The sequence below is a fragment of the Mirounga leonina genome, unplaced genomic scaffold (assembly GCF_011800145.1).
Source record: "Mirounga leonina isolate KUSES-001 unplaced genomic scaffold, KU_Mleo_1.0 Mir_171, whole genome shotgun sequence".
Lineage (NCBI taxonomy): Eukaryota > Metazoa > Chordata > Mammalia > Carnivora > Phocidae > Mirounga > Mirounga leonina.
Genome location: NW_023270436.1, coordinates 7598269 through 7618690, shown reverse-complemented (window position 1 = coordinate 7618690; position 20422 = coordinate 7598269). Strand labels below are relative to the sequence as shown.

The following is a 20422-nucleotide window of genomic DNA, read 5'->3' as shown; positions in this document are numbered from 1 at the left end:
CTAGATTTTTGTCATATTTTGTATTGTAAAATTTGAAAAATATTTTGGGGAACAACAGACCATACTTTTTCTGTTAAAGTATTCTGTTTTCTTTCTTTCCTTTTTTTTTTTTTTTTTTTTTAATTTTTTCACTAGTCCTGTGTAGATGGAAGTATCAAAGTTAGAAAGACCAGCTTACATATAGCCTGAGTGTCTGGCTTTGGGCATTTGGGGAAGACTTCGTGTCTAAAGTTCTGCATCTTCCCGTGCTAGGATCCGAAGGAAAGTTGGAAATAACAGGTGAGTTAATTAAGGGGTTAACTCCAGGAGGAGAGTCATAAAAGTTCAAAGATACTTTCAAAACTTGCATCTTTCGATTGATGGACAAGTGTATTAACCAATGGAAATCAAAAACCCAGGCATTACTTCATCATGCTAAGTTGTCATTGGCTGCCAATCCCTGAGGGCCGGACAGCAGGGCTGGCAGTTAACCCTTTCGGGGACAATTTTGCCCTTAACATTAATTTTATTTTGAAAGATGAAGTAGGAACAGATGAAAGCCTAGAAAGGTCCTCAGACCCTTCAGGCATCACCTTTGGATCTCACTCCAGCAGGTAGAGTTTCGCCCCACAAAGGAACACCCCCAGGGGAACACATTTCCTGGAGACAAAGTTTTGAACTTTTAAAATGGGGAATCAGCTGACCTTGAGGAGGAGAGGGGAGGGGAGAAGTCTGATTCACTTTTTGTGCTGTCAGAACAGAGACCAGTGTTGTGGACGATTCCATTAATCTTGCAGAGCAATCAGTCACTGAGAGGATTGAATTGCATTTCCTGTCCCAAAGATGTAGAGACCGATGACCTTTGCCGCAGCCCTCAGACCCCCAGTTCACAGCTGGAGAGAGGATGTGTCAGCATTTACTTTCGGGTCTCACCCTGCCCTTTGTTCAAAATTCAAACTCTTTGTGTTCAGGCTGCTGCAGGCCTTTTTGTCGTTGTTGATGCTGTCGATTTTTTTTTTTTTTTTAACCTCCCACGTCTTGCAACTTCTGAGAATCAAACTCTCTATTTAGCGGAAGATAATATCTGGAAGTACCCCCAGAGAGGGAACCAGAATAGACATGAGGGAATTTTAAGAGAGACCATTGGGCCTTTTGGCTTTCATTACTGACCCTTCCTGGGCTCCCTGAGTGCTACAGGCTGAACGGGATGGGGCCAGTAGCCCTGCCAGAGTTAACAAGAATGCCTCATGGGGACGTGGCTTTATTACAAAAAAGCTTTCACCTGCATCACCTCAGGTAAAAAGGAACTGCTAGAATAAAAGCATCTACATGAAGGAACATTCTAAATTCCCAGATCTGGTGAGCTTGGACAAGGTGCCCAAACTGAGCCTCCGTTATCCCATCTGTAAAATGGGGGTAGTCATGTCAAACATCTAAGAGTTCTATGAGGATTGAAGGAGCCAGTGTTCTATAACCAGGTGGTCAGTAAATGCTGTGTCTTCGTTAAAATGAAGTCGACCTTCTGGACTTCATAACCCTAACTAGTTCTGGATCAGGGAAATATTTTCCTCCAAGGGAAAGGCTGCCCAACGTGGGTGGAATATCCCTGCTTTTCTCTCCGACATCTGTTCTCTCCCCAACAAGCCTTGGAAGTCTGACCAAGCTCAACTATTTTGAGTTCTTTGAATAAACCTGCTTTCTCTCCTCAGACCTTTGCATATGCTGATCCTTCCACCAGGAGGAGTCTGTCCTTTCAGCTCTCCTCCCATAGCTCTCACCCTCTTGGAACAAGCTTCGATGTCTTTTCTTTCCTGCCCCCCCTCATAATGCTTATCACATTATCTTATTGTTGCCTATGCTCTCAGCTGACTGGAAGCCCTGGGAGGGTAGGGACCCTGTGTGCTTCATGGATGTATCTCCTACCTATAGAACAGGGCCAGCACCCAGTTTAAAAGTACATGTCTAATGGTACCTGGCTGGCTCAGTGGGTAGAGTGAGTGACGCTTGATCTCAGGGTGGGGAGTTCAAGCCCTACATTGGGTGTGGAGCCTACTTTAAAAAAAAAAAAAAGTACCTGTCTAATGAAAGTCCTGCATCCCTACTGTGCCTCCCTTAATCCCCAAATTCCTCACCCTTCCAGAGATCTAGGAGTAACAGTACTGAGATTTTTCTCTTTTCCTAGCTAGCCATTATAACATCCTCTGCAGATGGAATCAGTGGCTTTTTAAACCTTGAAATGACCTTCATTAATTCACCAATTGCTTATTGAGTACCTCCTAGATTCATACACAGCCCATCCTTTGTAGGAAAGCCTCCTCTTCACCCCACAACATCTGTTCATGGCAGAGAGCAGGCATTTCTCCCTGGTGAGGCCAGGATGTTCTGAAGCTGGATGGACGGTTGGCCCTCACCCCAGCCCAAGGAGAGAAATCTTGAGACCACCCCTTGCAAACTGAGAGCAGGTGAGTTTGCCCAGTTTACCCTAGCACAAAACTTTCTCATTCAGGGGGCGCCTGGGTGGCTCAGTCGTTAAGTGTCTGCCTTCGGCTCAGGTCATCATCCCAGGGTCCTGGGATCAAGCCCAGAGCTCTCCATCAGGCTCCCTGCTCAGCGGGAAGCCTGCTTCTCCCACTACCACTCCCCCTGCTTATGTTCCCTCTCTCGCTGTGTCTCACTCTGTCAAATAAATAAATAAAATATTTTTTTAAAAAAACCTCTTTCTCATTCAGAACACTTCTCGCAATTATAACAAAATACTCAAGTGTTAGCAGTCTATTGTCTGGCTCTATTTTTTTTGTTTGTTTTGTTTTGTTTTTTTAAAGATTTTATTTATTTAGGGGCGCCTGGGTGGCTCAGTTGGTTAAGCGGCTGCCTTCGGCTCAGGTCATGATCCTGGAGTCCCGGGATCGAGTCCCACATCGGGCTCCCTGCTCGGTGGGGAGTCTGCTTCTCCCTCTGACCCTCCTCCCTCTCATTCTCTCTGTCTCAAATAAATAAAAGATTTTATTTATTTATTTGACAGAGAGAGAGCACAAGTAGAGAGAGTGGCAGGCAGATGGAGAGGGAGAAGCAGGCTCTCCGCTGAGCAGGGAGCCAGATGTGGGGCTCCACCCCAAGACCCCAGGATCACGACCTGAGCCGAAGGCAGCTGCTTAAGGGACCCAGGCGCCCCTGTCTGGCTCTCTCTTTAAAAGGAAAAGTCCCGGGCGCCTGGGTGGCTCAGTTGGTTAAGCGACTGCCTTCGTCTCAGGTCATGATCCTGGAGTCCCAGGATCGAGTCCCACGTCGGGCTCCCTGCTCATCAGGGAGTCTGCCTCTCTCTCTGACCCTCCCCACTCTCATGCTCTCTCTCTATCTCATTCTCTCTCTCAAATAAATAAATAAAATCTTTAAAAAAATAAAATAAAAGGAAAGTCCCTGGGGCACCTGGCTAGCTCAGTCAGTAGAGCATAGGACTCTTAATCTCAGGGTCCTGAGTTCAAGCCCCACTTTGGGCTTAGAGATTACTTAAAAAACATTTTTTTTTTTAATTAAAGAAATAAAAGGAAAAGTCCCTGAGGAGACTGACTTTGGTCTTACTCACTGCTTATCCTCAGCCCCTAGGGCCTGGCTCATAAAATATACTCAGTCTCTCGAATGAATGAATGAATTTGTCGAATGAATGAAAGTGTACCTCTTTGAAGAAGATGGAAAGATTCTAAGAGGCCCTCTTAAAGTGCAACAGACAATGTGATGTACCTGGGGTAGGTGGTGCTCTACGCCTTTCTAACTCCAAAGCCCAGGCTCTCCCCTACTCTTTTTCCAGACTGCGTCACCGGTCCACAAGATTTGCGGGGCAGAAACTGAGTCGCGGGGGCGGGGAGCGGGGGTCACCTGGGGGGAAGGAGCCAGCTGTCATGGCCCGCAGCTGAGGCCTGCAAACGCAGACCCCCTTGTCTGGGAGGCCGTTATTTGCCTGTGAGCTTGGCTTCCCCAAGGCGAGGCAGGAGCTTATCACTGGTCACTAGCCACTTGCTCTCCCAGCTTAATGGCCTGGAGTCCGGAGACCCAGGGCGGGAGGGGGCGGGGCACAGAGCGGGCTGTGGGGGCAGGGCAGGGGCTGGTAGGCCTCTGAGTCAACAGCAGCCCCAGAATGACCTAGCCTGCCTTAGCCTTCTGCTCCCGAACTCGGGAATCCATTCGTCAGCCTGAGCCTTGACCGCCGGCTCTGCATCCTCATCTCCCACAGGGGATCATGCTTAATGTCTGCCCTGGGCAGGGCAAGGACACTTCAGTATAATTTTGTGAATTCTCCACTAACCTGGGTCAACTTACCCGTCTGCCCGACCTTAAACTCATACAAGAAAGTTGGATGCTCCTTTTGTTTACCACAATCCTAGGCACTCAGTAGGGGTACAGCAAAGAATGGGATCCTCAGCCCTTCCGGAGTCCTGACTTCTCAGCCTATGAGCTGTGTGCCTGTGGGTAAATGACTTCACCAAGTGAATCTCAGTATCATTTCTACGATGGGGAAATAATAGATGTTTGGGAGAATGAAATGAGACCAGAGAAACCCCAGTCATTACGCGCCATAGTTCCCTTTTCTGCTTTCATTTTCTCTGTAGCACTGGTCACCATCTATCATATATTTTACTTATTTGTTGTTGTTCTTCTCCTCCCACTAAGATGACAACTCCACAAAGCAGCAATTTTAATCTTTTTTGTCCACCTCTGTAACCCCACACATGTCAAATAGTGCTTGGCCCACGTGGTTCTCAATAAATATTGAATAAATGAATGGATGGTTATAAAGTGATTAGTGCTCAATAAGTGCCCCATAATGGTAGATATTGCTAATTTATTATTGTGATTAAGCACTCCATCTCGGGAGTCCAACTGAAAGCAGTGTAATTGGGGCAGGAGAAATTTAGCATCATGGTAGGATGTTGACACTCTGGCTGAGAAATCCTGTCGGCACCATTTACTAACTGTGATCTTGAACCAGTGACTTCACTTTTCTTTTTTTTTCTTTTTTTTTAATGTTTTATTTATTTATTCATGAAAGTCAGAGAGAGAGAGAGAGAGGCAGAGGCAGAGGGAGAAGCAGGCTCCCCGCCTAGCAGGGAGCCCGATGCGGGACTCGATCCCAGGACCCTGGGATCATGACCTGAGCCGAAGGCAGACGCTTAACCATCTGAGCCAGGCGCCCCTGACTTCACTTTTCTAAGGCTGTTTCCTCACCAGTAAGATGGAAGTAATAATACTGCCTCCCTGGTAGGATGTGAAGGTAGGATAAGATGGTAACTGTAAAGCATTTAGTAGAGTGCCTGGCACATAATAAATGCTCAATAAACAGTGATCATCATTACTCATTATAGTAGTACTCACACTAGAGGTGACATCTAAGTCAATTAAACCATTGCTAAGCACTCAAATATGTCCGGGTCCAGCAGGCTCAATAAATGTTTATTGACCTCCCTCTGTGAGCTCCTCAAGGAAAGAGATTGTGTTTACATTGTCATGATTTTGGCCTGCAGTAGATATACTGAGATATGCTGGAAAAATCACATTCTGGATTCAAATATGAGTGAGAACATAGAATAGCTACGAGAATAATAATGCCAGTGGCCTACTATGTACCAGGCACAGTGTTGTTAGATGCTGGAGATCGGGCAATAAGCTTAAGCAAACGGGGTGGCTTCTCCTTTCAGGCTAGTGAAACTTAGCAGAGTTGACCGACTTTGTGTCGATAGTTGCACAGATAGATGGAACCTTGCAACTAATAAGTGTATCACAACAGAGAGGTATACGGGGCTCTGGGGTATATAATGTGGGCATGGAGAGGATGGGGTTGACCTGGTCTGGTCTTGAGGAGGAAGTCAGGGAGCGGCTCTCAGCACAGAGCTGAGCACTGCGGAAAGAAGAGGTCTTAGCTAGGCTGAGGGTAGGGGAAGTGTTCTCAGCAGAAAAAATAGCAGATGCAAAGGTCCCGTGATGGGGGAGCATATGTGCTAAAGGAACTGAAAGAAGGCCTGAGTGACCCCAGTACAGTGAGCTGAGGGCAGGGGACAGGAGAGAAATAAAGTGGGAAAGTAAGTCGGCACTTTGGAAATTAAGTGGGCAATATATGGTAAAGCTGAAGGAGTGTTCGACCTAGTTCGACCTAGTTCGACCTAGCAGTTCCAGTTCTAGGAACATTCTAGAGAAACAGCCACGAGTGCACTGGGAGGCATGAACAAGCATGTCAGCCCTCCCTGCATTGTATGCAGTCTCAAAAAACGTGAAACAACCCAACTATTCATCAACAGGAGAATGGAAAAATTGCAGAATATGTTTTCCTCGGGTTCCTCAGCAAACAGTCTGAATCAAAAGCTACCATAGTACTGGGACGCCTGGTTAAGTATCTGCCTTTAGCTCAGGTCATGATCTCGGGGTCCTGGGATGGAGCCCCACCTAGGACTCCCTGCTCAGAGTCTGCTTCTCCCTCTCCCTCTGCTCACTTGAGGGCTCGCTCCCTCTGTCTCTCTCAAATAAATAAAAATAAGACATAAAAAAATAATAAAAAATAGGGCAACCCTGTCGGGACCCTTCTCACTCTCAATAGCTTTTTCTGTATCTTCACTTAAACTTCTGTTGCTTTACTCACTCTCTGTTGTCCAAGAGATTTATTCTTCAACTCCATGAGACAAGAACCTAGCTCTACCACTTCATTTTGGTGCCGAAACCTGGGATCACTTCCACCAAAGGGTGAGTAAAAGCGGCCCTTTTCTTTCCTGGGAGACATCTCTCCCTTAGATGACCTCTTCTCATAAACAGCAAAACTGGGCACCTGTTGGCCAAAGGCGAATAGCGCAGCCACCGGTCTTAAGTCTCAGGTGATAGGCTTCTGGACAAAGGTTTGGTCAATCCCCCTTCCTCGAAAGAAGGGAATGTTGGCCTAACCCTACCCAATTCTGCTTTCTGTTCATTGGCTTTTCTTAAATGGCTTTCTCCCATCTCAGGGACTTTGCCTACAGTAGGGCCCTTCCCATCTCTGATGGTTCACTATTTAAGTTCCCTGGTTAGCTTTCTATAAAAGACCAACCCTACATGTCATCGTTGGCAACTCTGTCGGGACCCCTCTTACTCTTGAGAGCTTTTTCTGTATCTTCACTTAATAAACTTCTATCGCTTTACCTACACACGCAAAATAATAATAATAATTAAAATTTTTAAAATAAAAAATATAGAAATATGGAAATCTTCACAAGTTTACATGTCATCCTTATGCAGGGACCATGCTAATCTTCTCTGAATTGTCTCAATTTCAGTATATGTACTGCTGAAATGAGCAGGTTTTTTATAATTGCAGCAAATACATATAGCATAGGATTTAACATTTAAATAATTTCTTAAAAGATTTTATTTATTCATTTTGGAGAGGGAGAGCACGTATGCATGGGCAGGGGGGGGGGGGACGGTGCAGCTGATGGAGAGGGAGAGAATCTTAAGCAGGCTTTATGCCCAGCGCAGAGCCCAATGCAGGGTTCAATCTCACCAACCTGAAATCATGACCTGAGCCAAAATCAAGAGTTGGATGGATGCTTAACCCTCTGAGTCACCCAGGTCCCCTAGGGATTTTTTTTTTTTTTAAGATTTTATTGATTGAGGGGCGCCTGGGTGGCTCAGTCGTTAAGCATCTGCCTTCAGCTCAGATCATGGTCCCAGGGTCCTGGGATCAAGCCCCGCATCGGGCTCCTTGCTCCGTGGGAAGCCTGCTTCTCCCTTTCCCACTCCCCCTGCTTGTGTTCCTTCTCTTGCTCTCTCTCTGTCAAATCAATCAAATTTTATTGATTGATTTAACAGAGAAAGAGAGCACAAGTAGGCAGAGCGTGAGAGAGAAGCAGACTCCCCATTGAGCAGAGAGCCCGACGTGGGACTCCATCCCAGGACCCCAGTATCATGACCTGAGCCGAAGGCAGACGTTTAACCAACTCAGCTACCGAGGCACCCCTAAAGATTTTATTTTTAAGTAGTCTCTACCCCCCGCATGGGGCTCGAACCACAACCCCGAGGTCAAGAGTCTCACGCTCTACTGACCAAGCCAGCCAGGTGCCCCCATTTAGATCTTTTTTTTTTTTTTAAAGATTGATTGATTGATTTGACAGAGACAGAGAGAGCAGGAACACAAGCAGGGGGAGTGGGAGAGGGAGAAGCAGGCCTCCCACTGAGCAGAGAGCCTGATGCAGGGCTCGATCCCAGGACCCTGGGACTATGACCTGAGCTGAAGGCAGATGCTTAACAACTGAGCCACGCAGGTGCCCCCATTTAGATCATTTTTAAGGGTATGGTTCAGTGGCATTAGGTGCATTCACATTCACGTTGTTATGCAACCATCACCACCATCCAACTCTAGAACTTTTCCTTCATCCCAGTCTTTGTTAGCTTGGGCTACTATAACAAAATACATATGCAGGGTGGCTTAAACATCAGGCATTTATTTATTACGCTTCTAGAGGCCGGGATGTTCAAGGTCAAGGTGCCGGCAGATTTGGTGTCCAGTGAGGGCCCTCTTCCTCATGGATGGTCATCTCCTCACTGTAACCTCACATGAGGGATGGGAGCTCTCTGGGGTCTATTTTATAAGGGCACTAATCCCATCAAGAGGGTCCCACTCTCCTGACCTCTAATGGTTTTTTGTTTTTGTTTTTGTTTTTAATTTGAGAGAGAGAGAGAGAACGAGACAGGGAGGGGCAGAGGGAGAAGCAGACCCCCTGCTGAGCAGGGAGCCCAAAGTGGGGCTTGATCTCGGGACTCCAGGATCATGACCTGAGCCGAAGGCAGATGCTTAACTGACTGAACCACCCAGGTGCCCCTCTTGACCTCTAATGTAAACCTAATCACCTCCCAAGGGTCCCACCTCCAAACACCATTACACTGGGAGTTAAGGCTTCAACATGAGTTTTGGGGAAACATATCCAGCCTATAACAATCCCAGACAGAAACCCTGCACCTAATGAGTAAACAACTCCCCCGAATTCCCTCTCCGTCTGACCCCTGGCATCCACTATTCTATTTTCTGTCTCCATGAATATGCTACTCTAGGAATTTCATATAAGTGGAATAATACCATATTTGTCCTTTTGTGTCTGGCCTCTTTCACTTCGCATAATGTTTTCAGTGTTCTTTCATAGTATAGCGTGGGTCAGAATTTCCTTCCTTTTTAAGGCTAAATAATAATCTATAGTATATATAGCACATTTTGTTTTTCCATTCATCTGCTGATTTGGGTTGTTTCTACCTTTTGGCTATTGTGAATAAAGCTGCTATAGAAGCGGTGTAGTTTTGTTTCTTAAGTCGATCATGATAATAATATATAATTATTTTTAAACCATATATATGTTTATTTCCTATTTTTAAAGCTTATAACTGCATAATATTCTTTATTATTAAACTTGCTCACAGTGGCACTATATTACTTTGCATGACAGCAACTTCAAATGTGATTTAAAGACTCACTTTTACTATGACAAACACTGTATTTGCCATTTCTCACCAAAATAATTGGTACATTATTAAAGTTATGTTTGTAAATGCTCTAAACAAACTGATTTTTTTTTTAAAGATTTTATTTATTTATTCATGAGAGAGAGAGAGAGGCAGAGGGAGAAGCAGGCTCCCAAGGAGCAGGGAGCCCAATGCGGGACTTGATCCCAGGACCCTGAGATAATGACCTGAGCCGAAGGCAGACGCTTAACCATCTGAGCCACCCAGGCACCCTAAACAAACTGATTATTAAATATAAGACACAAATAGGGGTGTGTGGGTGCCTCAGTTGGTTGAGCATCCAACTCTTGGTTTCTGCTTGGGTCATGATCTTGGGATCATGAGATTAAGCCCCACGTTGGGGGTAAAGATTTTTTTTTTTTTAAAGATTTTATTTATTTGACAGAGAGAGACACAGCGAGAGAGGGAACACAAGCAGGGGGAGTGGGAGAGGTAGAAGCAGGCTTCCCCGGGAGCAGGGAGCCCGATGCGGGGCTCGATCCCAGGACCCTGGGATCATGACCTGAGCCGAAGGCAGACGCTTAACGACTGAGCCACCCAGGCACCCAGGGGTAAACATTTTTTTAAAAAAGGGAGAGAAAGATGGTAGTGATGGTTGCATAACAGTGTGAATGTACTTAATGCCCTAGAACTATACACTTTACAATAGTAAAAAGGCCGGGGGCAGGGGGTGGGGGGCGCTGATTGGCTCAGTCATTAGAACGTGCAACTCTTGATCGTCACATCAGTTCAATCCCCACGTTTGGCATGCAATCTACTTAAAAACTAAAATAATAAAGGGGCACCTGGTTGCTCAGTCGGTTAAGCATCTGACTCTTGATTTTAGCTTGGGTCATGATCTCAGGGTTGTGGAATCAAGCCCTGCATTGGGCTCACGCTGGGTGTGGAGCCTGCTTGAGATTCTTTCTCTCCCTCTCTCTCTGCCCCTTCCCCCTTCCCTCTCTCCCTCTCTAATAAATAAATAAATGAATAAATAAATAAATAGAATAATAAAATAAAATAATAAATAAAATAATTAAAATTGTAATTTTATGTTGTATGCATTTTAAAACAAAAAAGAAGGGAAGGAAGGAGGGAAGGAAAGTGTCAGATCAGGCAAAGCCTCCTGACTGTGGTGAGCTTTGGAGTCTTTAACAATTTCTACGCATTGCCTGAATTTTTACAATAGATTCCATAGAAGTCTAGTCAGAGAGCTATACCAAGGGAGGAGGACCAAATCCTTCATGTAAAGCTGGAAAAGTCAAGCCAAATGGAGGGCGGACAGCCTGTCGGAGGCTCCCAGCTCCTAGCTCCTGGCCAGCAGCACGAGGGTTCGAGCCCAGCTGTTGCCCTCTTGCCTGGCATATGAATGAAGGAACAACTGTCGGTGGGGGAAACCGCAGTAATCAGGTAATAGGCACTGACTGAGCATGTGCTGCTGGCCAGGTCCTTCCCAGGTGCCCAGGGCATGGAGAGGCAGGTGAGTGAGGGGTGAGTCTACCTGACCTTCAGAGAGCTGGTTCCCAGGTAAGAAGATAAGACTCGGAGAAAGGTATCTGCTAGTACAAGGTGATAAGGGGCCCCTCTGCACTCTGAACACACCCACATTATTGCCTTATCTTTGTGTGTTAGTTATTTATTTACAGGCCATTTTAGCAGGAAGACTAGGGGCTCCTTGAGGACATTCATTGATTCCGGCATTTATTGAACTGCTGTGTACCCAGGCACTGATTTGAGACAACTGGTATACAATAGACGTTTGATAAATGTACACTGCCTAGCATTCAGTAGACACTTAGTAAATGCTCTTTGACTTGAATAACTAATGCATGAATAAATAATTTGCACCGGGCCCGGCACACAGCAGGTGTTCAATAAATGTTGAATCGCATGAAAGGACTAGCACAGGGCCTGGCACACAGAAAGTACTCATTAAACGTTGTACCCCCGCTGCCTGTCTGACCTACCTCCATCCTGAGCCTGAATCCTGGACACTAAAGCCCAGAGACCAAATGGATGTCCGGACCATCATCCATCCATTCATCCATTCAACAAGCATTTATCAAGGATCTACTACTCACCAGTCACTGGGGATATAGCTGTGAACAAGAAAAGGAAGCGTTTTCCTCTCATTTGCTCACTTTCTGATGGGGGACGAAGACAGAAAATAAGTTAATAAATACATTTTTAAAAGATAAATTAGGGGCACCTGGGTGGCTCAGTCGTTAAGCGTCTGCCTTTGGCTCAGGTCATGATCCCAGGGTCCTGAGATTGAGCCCCGCATCATCGGGCTCCCCACTCTGCAGGAAGTCTGCTTTTCCCTCTCCCACTCCCCCTGCTTGTGTTCTCTGTCTCACTGTCTCTCTCTCTGTCAAATAAATAAATAAAATCTTTTAAAAAAATAAAAGATAAATAATAAATAAATAAACAGGTAATAATAAGTAAACTCAGGTGACATTAAGTAAACCCAGGTGATATGAAAGACTGCAGGAAGGAGTGGGTGAGACAGATTAATCAGGCAAAGAACTCTCTGAGAAGGTGACACTGGAGCTGACGTCTGAAAGGGACAAAGCAGCCAGCCCTGTGAAGATCTGGGGAAAGAGCATTTAGGCAGAGGGCACAGCATGTGCAGAGAAGACTTGTGGCAAGAATGGAGTTGGCCTGTAGAAAGAACTGTGAGAAGCAAGTGAGCCAAAGGGAGGGCGGGAGAAATAAGAAGGGGCTAGATTAGATAAGGCCTTCCCATGAAGGGTAAGGAGCCTGGGTTTTAATTCTAACTCTGATGCACAGCCATCGGAGGGCTTTAAGCAGGGTGGTAGCCTGAATAATGAACCTCCAAAGATGTCCACATCCTAATCCCTGGAAATTTGTGACTATGTTACTGCATGAGGCAGAAGGGGCTTTGCAGATGTGATCAAGTCTGGGGTCTGGAGATGGGGAGATTATCCCAGATGATCCAGATGGACCCAGTGTAAACACAGGAGTCCTGATCAGAGGCAGCCAGGAGGGTCAGAGAGAAAAGGAGATGTGGCGACAGAAGAGACTGGACAAATGCTCTTTGAAGAAGGAGGAAGAGGCCACAAGCCAAGGAATCCAGGCAGCCACTAGACGCTGGAAAAGGCAGGGAAATGCATTTCCCCTCAGAGCTCCCAGAAGGAGCCAGCCCTGCCAGCACCTTCGTCTTAGCCCCTTCCGATTCATTTTGCACTTCTGACCTCCAGAACTGTGAGAGGGTAAATTGGTATGGTTTTAAGCCACGGAATTTGTGGTAACGTGTTCAGCAGCAATAGGAATCTAACCAGACAAGTGGACAGGATCAGATTTGTTTTAGAAAGGTTTTTCTGGTTGCTGTTACAGAATGGCTTTGGGAGGATCAAGAGTAGAAGCAGGGACACCAGGCAGCAGGTTACTGCAGATTTCTGAGCCCGGGATGGTGGGGGCCTGGGAAAGATAAAAGGGATACCCCTGGACAGGAGAGCTCAAGTTTTAAGATGTGAAGGGCTATGGTCCACTGGGTTTTCTGATGGATTAGATGTGGTGGGGGAAGGGCACGGTGAAGGAAAGCAAGGACTCATCACACCCCCCAACTTCCCCACTCTCCCCGGGGCTTCCCAGAACCACATTGCACTTGACAGGCTGTTCCTGGGATGCTGGGCATTTTTACATGATTAGGCTGGAACACTTCTCTGAGAAATAAATGCCTTCAGTCTAAAAGGCTTTTACAAGCCAGGGCAGGGGATTAAAGGCGGTCAGGCTGAGGAGAAATCCCAGGGTCAGGAGACAGCTGAGCAATGGAGACTTTTAATCTAAACCTCAAACATTTTTATTTTCCACTCCCTGAACCCCGGGTGTCACTTTAAATACATGTTTGGCAACATCGGCTGTTCTATTTTTCTTTTTAATTATACAAAGAGAGATCCTGGAGATGGCTCAGCCCCTGGCTGGGGGAGGCCAGGAAGGTTTGGCAGCAGCTGGAGGCAGAAACATCAGCTAACAGTCAAGAGGATTTGAAATCCTTTTGAAGGAGTATGGAGACCAAACTCCCAACTCCCCTGAACTCGGTGTGGTTAGCCCTGACTCAGGGTTTCTAAAAGGAGACTGACAGAATCACCAGCTTAGAATGGAGAGGGGACAGATGGGCACGTGTCTGAGATAAAAATATCACCAGCACCAGGACTGCTCCTATACCTTGAATTTATTCCCAGGCCTCTGTCCTCTTCCCTCCTTCCATCCTCTGAGCAGAAAACGGCTAGCCAGTTTGTTCTTCACATTTACAGGGTACTCCCTACTGTGTGCCAGGCACTGGGCTCAACTGTTAACAAGTGTTATCTTATTGTATGCACTCAACTAGTCTGTGCATAGATATTACCATTATCCCCACTTTCTAGATGAGGAATCGGGCTCATGGAGATGAAACGTAAGCCCCACTCCCTGGTGCTGAGCCTGGGCCTGTCTGCCCTCAACTCCATTCCTGGCCCTTCTTCTGCTTTGCCAACACCAGCAAGCTGCCAAATCAACTGGCTTCCTGCACAGATTGGCTAGCGGGAGGCAGTGAGAGGAGCCTGGTGGGTGGGAGGAAGGGAGAAGCCAGGGTATTTCTCCCTCTCCATGGGCCTCAGGTACTATTTCCAACAGCAGCTTCATTCCCTGTGTCTCCTTTCCCACTGTCTATGAAGCCATTCCTTGTATAATAGATTCCCCTACTCCAGGGTCTGTTTTTCCCTATTGGATTCTCACTGATACTCCGCCTTTCATCAATACTCACAGATCAGCCAATTCATTAGATTTGCAATGAGACAACCCCCTCTCATCGAGAATAGCACATCCCACAAGAGGGAAAATAGTAACCACAGTTTACTGAGCATCATGCTAAGTGCCAGACGGTCTTTCGTGGAACAACCCTTTCTGCCAAGTCCCATTGCTAGTCCCATTTGACAGACGGGACTCCGAGAAGTTGGGTTGCTTCCCCAAAGTGGCACAGTCATAAACTGAGGAAGCTGGGATTCAGATCCAGGTGTCCCTAGAGTTAACCTCTGTTGACATCTTGAACACACTTACAGCCCCCTGACAAACCCATCTGATCTCAACGACCTTGGCTGACTAGAGACCTCACCTCAGTTCAACTCCAGGGTACTTCTGTTAGGTTCCTAGGCTGCTATAACAAAGTACTGTGTCCCGGATGACTGAGAACAACAGAAATGCGTTGTCTCCCAGTTCTCAGGGCCGGAAATCGGAAATTGAGGTGTCAGAAGGGCATGTACCCTCTGAAGGCTCTATGGAAGGTTCTGTTCCAGGCTTCTCTCCTACCTTCTGGTAACCTCAGGCATTCCTTGACTTACGGATGGCCATCTCCTCCCTGCATCTCTCCACATCATCTTCCCCCCTTCTGTGTGGGTCCTAATTTGCCCATTTTATAAGGACACCAGTCATATTGGATTAGGACCTCATTTTAACTTGATTACCTCTAAAAACCCTATCACCAAATAAGATCATATTCTGTGGTAGTGGGAGTTAGGACTGCAACATATCTTTCTTTCTCTTTCTTTTTTTTTTTTTTGGCAACATATCTTTTTGCAGGGACATAATTCAACTCATACCAGTCCTCCCTGATCTCAGGTGCTCAGTCTCTGGAGTGTGGCCTGGTTGGTCTTGCTTTGCTAACAAAGGTTGTTAGATCACCCAAGAAGATGTTTAATCCTGCTGATACCCTGCCCAAAGAGATGTAATGAGTCCCAAATCATGTATACATTTACAAAATTTATCCCATTTTACTCCAAAATATATTGAGAGATATAAATCACCCTGTGTAGCCACACCAGTTTTGAAAAAGGAGAACAAAGCTGAAAGACTTAATTTACTTGACTTCAAAATTTATTTTATTTGGACATCTGAGTGGCTTAATCAGGTAAGCATCCCACTCTTTTTTTTTTTTTTTTTTTTAAGATTTATTTATTTGAGGGGCGCCTGGGTGGCTCAGTCGTTAAGCGTCTGCCTTCGGCTCAGGTCATGATCCCAGGGTCCTGGGATCGAGCCCCGCATCGGGCTCCCCGCTCTGCGGGAAGCCTGCTTCTCCCTCTCCCACTCCCCCTGCTTGTGTTCCCTCGTTCGCTGTGTCTCTCTCTGTCAAATAAATAAATAAAATCTTAAAAAAAAAAAAAAAGATTTATTTATTTGAGGGGCCCCTGGGTGGCTCAGATGGTTAAGCATCTGCCTTTGGCTCAGGTCATGATCCCAGGGTCCTGGAATCGAGCCGCATATCGGGCTCCCTGCTCAGTGGGGAGTCGGCTTCCCCACTGAGCAGGGAGTCTGACATGGGGCTGGATCCCAGGATCCTGAGATCATGACCTGAGCAGAAACCAAGGGTCGGGGAGGCTTAACTGACTCAGCCACCCAGGTGGCGCCCCAGCATCCCACCCTTGATCCCAGCTCAGATCTTGATATCAGGGTCATAAGTCCCAGCCCCGAATTGGGCTCCACATTGGGCATGGAGCCTACTTAAAAATTATCAAATAAATAAATAAAACAGGTCTTTCTTTTTTGGGCTTCCAGTGTGTAGTCCAATGCGAGGCTGGAACTTAGGACCCTGGAGATCAAGACCTGAGCTGAGATCAAGAGTAGAACCCTTAGGGTGCCTGGGTGGCTCAGTCGTTAAGCCTGCCTTCGGCTCAGGTCATGATCCCAGGGTCCCAGGATCGAGCCCCACTTCAGGCTCCCTGCTCGGCGGGAGGCCTGCTTCTCCCTCTCCCACTCCCCTTGCTTGTATTCCCTCTCTTGCTGTGTCTCTCTCTGTCAAATAAATAAATAAAATCTTTAAAAAAAAAAAAGAGTAGAACCCTTGGGGTGCCTGGGTGACTCAGGTCATGATTTCAGGGTCCTGGGATCAAGCCCCGCATTGGGCTGTCTGTTCAGCTGCAAGTCTGCTTCTCCCTCTGCCTCCGTGATGTCTCTCGCTCTCTCTCAAATAAATAAATAAAATATTAAAAAAAAAAAGAGTGGGACACTTACATGACTGAGCCACCCAGACGCCCCTCAAGACTTATTTTAAAGCTAGAATAATCAAGACAGGATGTATTGGCATAAGAATAGACAAAGAGAGCAATGGGATAGAAGAGGAGGGCCAGAAACAGACCTTCATGTATAGTCACTTGGCTTTCAACAAAACTGTCCATGCATTTTTTAAAAAGACTTTATTTATTTGAGAGAAAGAGAGAGCTTGAGCACACTCATGCATGCAAGTTGGGGGAGGGGGAGGGACAAGCAGGCTCCACGCTGAGCTAGGAGCCCAACACAGGGCTCTATCTCATGACCCTGAGATCATGACCTGAGACGAAATCCAGAGTCAGACACTCAACACTCAGCCCACCGAGCCACCCAGCTGCCTCTGTCCATGCATTTTAATAGGGAAACCTTACTTCCCTCAAAAATCAGTTTGAGATGGATCGTATGCCTAAACATACAACAAAACCTCTACATCTTTTTTCAAAATCTATGTCTTAAAGTATTTTGTTTTTAAGATTTATTTACTTATGTCTTAAAGTTTTAAAACATAGGTGAATATCTTCATGACCTTGGGGTTGGCAATGATTTCTTTTTTTTTTTTTTAAGATTTTATTTATTTATTTGAGAGGGAGAGAGTGAGAGAGAGCACATGAGAGGGGGGAGGGTCAGAGGGAGAAGCAGACTCCCTGCCGAGCAGGGAACCCGATGTGGGACTCGATCCAGGGACTCCAGGATCATGACCTGAGCCGAAGGCAGTCGCTTAACCAACTGAGCCACCCAGGTGCCCATTGGCAATGATTTCTTAGCCAGGACATAAAAAGCACTACCCATAAAAGACATGGGCACAAACCCATGGACCCAGTAATGGCTCCTGACCAGGGAGAAGAGCAAGCCCCACAAGCCCAGGAACTGGGGACCAGGGAGGCAGAGCAGGGACTCCCCAGTACAGTTTCTGAGCTCTAGGCCCAGAGAATTATTTGGAGATCAACACTGCAGTCCACAGATCCTAATTCTGAATTGTGCAACCTGTCCCCTGACAGTTATCTAACTTTGTTTTCAGCTCCCTTCACCCAGTTCTTCAATTCTGAAAGCCTTCTGGATCATTCACCAAAGCTGCCTTCCAGATGTCTTGTGGAGCCGGCATCAGGGCTGGGCAGCAAAGGGATTTCACACATTCTATGTGGCACATAGTGGGAGTCAGAGAGAGGCCTCTACCAGCTCCAGCTCCATACAAGGAATACTTTTGAACTGTTAAAAATAACCAGTACAGAAATGCATGGCTTCTGGAAGGAGTAAGCTTCCCATTATCAGAGGTATACAAGCACTGTTCTGTAGAGGCATGAGCTCAAGAAATGGTGGCTTTTTATTATTTTTAATTATTTATTATTTATTATTTTATTATTTTTATTATGATTAATTTAGGGTGTTTTTTTTTTAAGTTTATTTTTAGTAATCTCTACACCTAATGTGGAGCCTGAACTCATGACTGCTAGATCAAGAGACACATCCTCTTCTGACTGAGCCACCCAGGTGCCCCTAATTTAGGGGTTTTAAGCCTTAGAGCAGTCAGAGGGGGAGGCCTAGATGAGAGAAGGAAGTGAACATAAGCAAGCAACCATGATGGGCTCCAATAAAGTATTCTCTTTTTAAACTGAAATAAGAGGTGCCTGGCTGGCTCAGCTGGTAGAGCACATGTCTTTCAATCTCAGGGTTGTGAGTTCAGGCCCCACATTGGACATTGAGCCTACTTAATAAATAAATAAACAAACAAACTAAAATGAAAGTGGACAATTCTTTGAAGCCTTATTGGACAAGAAGGGGCAGGAGGGTTCCTCTTCAGCTGGGCATCAGATTTATCCCTCAAAAACCTGCCTGTGGAAAGTGACTAGGTGTCCAAATTCAGGGTCCATGAATAGGTATTTGTAATATTTCCATTTTTGCTAAGAGGATTGGGGGCTCAGAGAGGTTAAGTAATTTGCTCAAGGTCACACTGCAACTGGGTGACCAAGGGAACATTGGTAAAACCAATTGTAAAACCCTTAAAGTACTTAAAAACTAAGGCCCATCTAGTTCAGTGGTTCTCAAACTTTGCCTGAAGAACTTGCTAAGCCTAAACTGCTGGGTGGGTCTTAGTAACTTGCATTTTAACAAAATAGCTCCGGAGATGCAGGGGCAGGTGTGACTTTGGTGGTGGTTAAGCCCCAGATTCCGGAGACTTACCAACTGGGTTTAATGTCCTACTTACTGGTTTTCTGCACGTTTCCATCTGTAAAATGGTGATATTAATACCATGAATTGTTGTAAGAAATTCCGGAGTTGAGTATAATATATTCAGTATAATAAAAGCTCCCCCTGCTTGTGTGCACTCTCTCTAGATCAAAAAAAAAAGAAAAGATTTTATTTATTTATTTGAGAGAGAGATCGGGAGCACGAGCAGGCAGGGTGGAAGGCAGAGGGAGAAGCAGACTCCCCACTGAACAGGGAGCCCAATGCGGGGCTCCATCCCAGGACCCTGGGATCATGACCTGAGCCGAAGGCAGACGCTTAACCCACTGAGCCCCCCAGATTCCCCAGGTAAGTACTACTTAAGTGTCAAATTTTTTCGCCCTATGTTACGGGACGCTTGCTACCCATCTCCAAAGGCATCTTTGTTCAGCCCTGGGCTGTGCTCACTAGCCCCAGTGATGGGGCGGATTGCAGCAGCCCTTTCAGTTGGATCTCTATACACTCATGCACAGAATTGATTGAAAAATTCTATTTGGGTTTTTTGGATATAAACCCCCAAAGGCTGAGAGCACACCTCCCTGGCCACTAGAGGGAGCCATATATGGTGTTTGGAGGCCCTGTGGGGATGGGCAGCTGGGGTTCCAAACCTGATTCTCCAATGGTTAGTTTGGGATGGAGTTGGTGCATCTCAGGTCCCAGCTGTTTCTAGCAAGGGTGGGGAAAGGTTACTAACCACAGGCCCTTTCCAGGCTCTAGGGCCAAAGGCTGGAAGCAGGAATTGCCCAGATGCCTCCCCTCCAAGTCTGGATAGTATTTTTATTTTTTCTGCTCTGTGCATATGGTAGGATTCAAAGCCCAGAGTATTAGAAGGAGAGGGGGGAGGGGCATGATGGAGGAGTTGGAGAAAGGAAACTTGGCTTCTTCCCAGCCCCAAAGCCCCCTGCTGAGCTGCCACTCCCAGATCCCATTGTTCCTTCTAAATCAGCAAATCTCTCCTTCCAGCTTCCAGCCTCTTCCCCTTTCAGACCTGGCCTCCCTCAGGCCCCATCAGCTTCCAAATGTTGTGTATACCCCATTCTGTCTGAGCAAGGATTCCTCAGACCCAAGCACTTTCATTATCTTATTCATTGAACATGCTTCTTTGGGGAGTTTCCGGTGTGTCTAACCCCGTGAGAGTCCACGGCGGTGTTGGAGAAGTGATTTAAAAGGATATGAATTTTGATCTCAGGGTGCTCATCGGCTGGGGTGGGGGGACATGGACAAACAGGTCAATACATAAATAAACTAGGTGATTTCAGATACTGTAGTAATCAGAACTACAAAAGAAAATAGGGTGAGGTGATAGAACGTGAAATGGGGGACACTTTAGACAGAAAGGGAAGGTCTCTCTTTGGAGGTGTTTTTTGTTTTTTAAGATTTTTTTTTTTAATTTATTTGACAGAGAAAGACATAGCAAGAGAGGGATCACAAGCAGGGGGAGTGGGAGAGGGAGAAGCAGGCTCCTGGCTGAGCAGGGAGCCCGATGCAGGGCTCAATCCCAGCACCCTGGGATCATGACCTGAGCTGAAGGCAGACGCTTGACAACTGAGCCACCCAGGCGCCCTGGAGGTGGTTTTTGAACACAGTTGGTTAAGTAGGAGGAGTGATAAGAAAAGGCCATCCAAGAAACAAGCCCAGTGAGGGGAGATTTCAAATTCCAATTTTCCTAGTCTAG

At 46.2% G+C, this 20422-nt stretch overlaps 1 non-coding gene across 1 annotated transcript; it reads right to left on the bottom strand.

Annotated features, from left to right (window-relative positions):
* Positions 1-7185: 7185 nt before the first annotated feature.
* Positions 7186-7292, bottom strand: LOC118018712. Its single transcript, XR_004681462.1, has one exon. It is a non-coding gene; the product is annotated as a U6 spliceosomal RNA (small nuclear RNA).
* Positions 7293-20422: the final 13130 nt, after the last annotated feature.